The sequence below is a fragment of the Marmota flaviventris genome, chromosome 8, assembly GCF_047511675.1.
Source record: "Marmota flaviventris isolate mMarFla1 chromosome 8, mMarFla1.hap1, whole genome shotgun sequence".
Lineage (NCBI taxonomy): Eukaryota > Metazoa > Chordata > Mammalia > Rodentia > Sciuridae > Marmota > Marmota flaviventris.
In genome coordinates, this window is record NC_092505.1 from 135,248,623 (window position 1) to 135,253,200 (window position 4,578).

Below are 4,578 nucleotides of genomic sequence, written 5' to 3' on the forward strand. Positions count from 1 at the left end.
AGTAAAATTACAATTGTGTACATATCAGTGGCTTTGTAACAGAAATAGTTCATATACACAGAAGAAAAATTAAGGCAGTTTTCAGTTCAACAGAGGTTGACTCCAACCCATCTCAAAGATACTCAATAGTTGAAGGTATACCACAGAATAAATTTAAGATTATCCAATAAACAAGAGCCATACCACTGGTGTTTGAGATAAAATTTAAACATGTTAAAGTTTATTATTCAATCAGGAGTTAGATGACTGTGCAAACTTTACCTCAACAGGAATATACCGAGATGTGCAAACAAATGCAAAATTCCACTAGTGGTTTGACTGAAGGCTGAACTTTTTTTTCTTACAGAACTTTCTGATAACAACCATAAACTATAAGTACAGGTACAATGCAGTCAGTGATCATTTTATTTATTGTTAGAATATAAAGGAATTGAGAAAGCATAGGTTTCATTCATTATATTTTTTTTTATAAGGAAGACTGCATTAACCTGAAAAAAATGTTACCATATTATCACACACAAACATGCTTCAGAGGAGGAATATATTTGAGAATATGATATTCTAAATGCTAAAGGAAAAGTGATCCTTTTCAACAATACATAGTTGATCCTTTTCCATCAATACATATTGTTGAAAGTTCTTTAAGGAAAAACTTACTAATTCTTCACAACATAAGTTTTTGTGAATTTAGTTTTTGAATCACCATAATCCACTATCCAATATTAATATCTCTTTTATAGTACTACAACAAGCCAACAAACACTTAAATGCACTTCACATCAAGAGTATGTAAAGTTTATTTTTTCCTCTTCAAACCTTCAGAAAATTAGGGGTTATTTCAGCAACCAATATGGTCAGAACCTCTGAAGGTAAAAATTGAGTGCCTCATAGCATAAAGGACTGTCTGCAGCACTGCATACCAGCTGGTAGTAAAGTGTCCCCTTCCAACGGCTTCTAGTAAGGCCAAAGTTTTAGGTTAGTATGAAAAAGTGCCACCTTTGTTTTGGATTAGTGTCTGACAGGAGAAAATTTAAGTTATTCTGTATATTATTATACTTAAAAGCCAGCTCCAACCTTGAGTATTTATGGTAATATCTAAACATACAAAAATAATATATAAATTTTTCTTCACTTTCTTGTAAACAGTTGTCAGTATACTGTTTTATCCCTTTATAATTGAAACATGCAAATCATACATACATATATAAATACACAAAAGAGAGTAATTTACACTCATTCAAAATCGAGCAACAAAATATTTCAGTATTCAAATTATACATAATGGATGCATCTTATATTCCTAGAAACAGCCACCATTCATCCTAGTGTTCTTAGCTGCAATTGTAGAAGTACTGAGTTTTACATTTTCCATGCCTTTACAGTATTTGTAACACTTATCATATATGAAGGTAAAGACTTGTTTATATAATCTCTTCTTTTCAGAATAAGAATAAAGCAGCACTTAACAAATATTGAAACAGTAGCAGCAACAGCAGGTGTTACCATTGCTAGATCAGGAGGAAGTTTTCCATTCTGACAATTTTTAAATTAAAAAAAAAGGAAAAATTGACCTAAATGAATATAATTATGGGTTCATTTCTTGGGCATGTAACAGTGAGTCCGGCATGTCGAATGTGTCTTTGTAGTCCATATGCTGGCTGATGGTATAACAGTATTTGTGATTGGCATCAGAACCATTGGTTTTCATTGGCTTCTTGTCCAGTTTTATGAGGGTTCTGAGATGTCCATAGCCCACCTGAAATTTTGTAACTTTTGCTCATTTTGGAGTGATGGTTGTGAGAAACATCATTGATATGCAGCTTCCTCCTTCAGGACCTGGAACTAGAGGAAATGCCATCACTATTCAGTCTAACAGGACTCTTCAAAACAGTGGGTGGCATTCCATTAGCACTGTGTTTACTGCCACCACTGCTCTTGCCACTATGTGGATGGGAATGCTTGTGACTGCTGGTGTGGTAGTGGTTAGCAAGATGCTCCTGGTGCTTTTCCTTATTTATGGTCTCTGCTATATATGGGCTTAAATGCTTGTTCTTCCACTGCCTTGATCAAAACTGTCTTTCTGAGGATGAAACTTTGTCTTCATCTCCAGTTCTTCCTTACTAGTGCCTGTATCAGTGGGTAGTATTGGAATCCATAATTTCAGTGATCCACTCTTTTCCTTTTTCTCTCCTCTGTATTTTCAGTTTTTTTTTTAGTATTTGTGATGGGAATTTTCATTTTAATTAGAGAAGTTACAGAACTGCTGCTGGCTGCTTGTGACTGCATGTGTTTGTGTTGCTATTCTTCCTGGACAGCTATATAATTTTCTCCTTATACAACACCTAGTTTCTAGCTTGTGTTTTTCTCTATATTTATCTAAATAAAAATTTGGAGGAATTATTCCAGGAATAGCAGAAATAGGCTCATGGTATTTACTGCTCCCTGTTTTATGAGTATATTCTTGCTTAACAGATGAATGATCAGAAATTTTGTCAGTTCTATCATGTAATCCTGAATTCAGAGGTACAGAAGGTCCCTGCTTGAAGTTGATATTGTATTAGCTACCAGAAAAATATATTTCCTATTTCTATGACTATATTAGTTCTGTCCTTGCTGATTCTTGATGTTGAGGCCATTCTTGGTGGGATGACAAACTGTATGAGGTACTGGGCATTCCTGTTGCTAGCACTGATGAATTATCAGATGTATGGCTATCCTGAACAGATATATTTCCTGAATTTATAGGTCCCAGTGCAGGGAATGCTGATGTAGATGCTTTCTGAAAACTTGGGTTTGTAAGCACACCTGTGACACTATCTACTAATATGGAATTCTGGACTAAAGCTGAACCAAAAAGTGGTGTCTCTCAAACGTGCCTATCTTCTTTTTGTTTCTTAGCTGCCTGATTAGCCCTCCAGTTTCAAATCCTCTTAGGTATTTTCTCCAATATTTTTAGAAACTCAGTTTTTAGCTCATTTAGTTTTTTAGCTAATTTAGAGTAACTGTAGGATCCACATATTCCCACCAATGCTTTCCATCAGTCAATACAGGAATCTCCCAACTAGACTATTTGCCAAATGAATGCATGCACGTGTTATCACTGTTTGTTTGTATTGAAGACAGAAGGTTGTAAGAGGTAGACTGTTGGTAATTATAAAGTAGGATGTCCGTGCCAAATCCTTGCTTGCTCTTACTAACTGGGTATATTTCACCACATCTGTGTATGGGTGTTTAATGGTGATCTCAAAATCTAGTGTTTGTGACATTATGATTTCAAGTAAAAACAGTTTTTGAGTCTGCTGAAGCATCATATTTTGTATGTATCCAACAGTGGCACAAGAAGATTAAGATAAATGTGCTACTTTGATAACATGTTGAAGTTTTTGAGCCTGTTCTTCCACTTTGCAGCCAAAAATAATGCAGTAGGTGATATTCTATGTCTGCTGAATTTGGTGAAAAGAATAGTGCATACAAAACTTGTGCATATAAACAATTACAGTGTTTATTGTAAGCTTAAAGACACTGAGACACTTTCCTATGTTCTGGATAAGTTTGGGTGCTGGCTAGCAGTATGAGAGTTCTTTATCAGTCTCCACTCCAGTGGCAGCTTGGTGTGTTCTGCAGCTATTCCCAAGTATAAAACGATTGAGAAGAAGCTCCACGGCCCCACACCATGACATGTCCTCCTTTACCCTGCTCCCTCACCCAAGTGATTTACTTTGCCACATACTTCCTGCCATGCCATCTGTTACCCCCATCTGGAACCTCTAAACTGAGACTCATGAACTGAAACCTCTAAAACTGTGAGCCCAAACAAACATTTTCTCTTTATAAGTTATATATTATATATAACTTTATAAGTTATATCTTATATATTTTGTTGTAGTGATGGAAATCTTAAGAGAAAAAAAAAAATATATATATATATTTGGTATTGGGCATTGAACCCAGAGCCTCACACACATTAGGCAAGCACAGAATGACATCCACAGCTGCTTTTAAATTTTTAAATTTTAAAACAGTACATTACTAAGTTTTTACGGTTGGCTTTGAACTTTTGATTCTCCTGCTTCAGATTCCCTAGTAGCTGGAAATGCAGGAATGTAACCACAACACTCAGCTCACATTCATCCCTTCATAAGGAAGACTCTTCTGAAAGAATGGTATTAATCCATGTGTGAGGATGGTGCCCCATTGACCCAACACCTCCCATTAATCTCTACCTCCCAAACTGCTGCTTTGGAGAATCATATTTTCAACACATGAACTTTGGAGGACAATTCAAACCACAGCTGTTGGTTGGTTTGTCATCTCGTTAGCAGTGGAAGATTTTTAACTCATGGGTCTGGGAATGGTGGGCAAGATGGGAGTTTCATGGAGTCTTTTCCCTGAAGTTTTACTTGTCCCAACAGAGGTAGTAACTATGTAGGTAGTTTCTCCTACATAGTCTCAATCTGTGGCATTCATAACTTATCCATTGCTTTGATCCCACACTATTTCTTATCCTTGGATTCTCCAGGTAGAGTTTCCCTAAATAGTTCCACATAAGGAGCCCTTACCCAGGATTTTTAGATGATC

The 4,578-nt window shown here is 35.9% G+C and overlaps 1 pseudogene; it reads right to left on the reverse strand.

Annotated features, from left to right (window-relative positions):
- Positions 1-1,585: 1,585 nt before the first annotated feature.
- LOC114091209 (cyclin-T2 pseudogene) lies at positions 1,586-3,675 on the reverse strand (annotated as a pseudogene).
- Between the last annotated feature and the right edge of the window lie 903 nt (positions 3,676-4,578).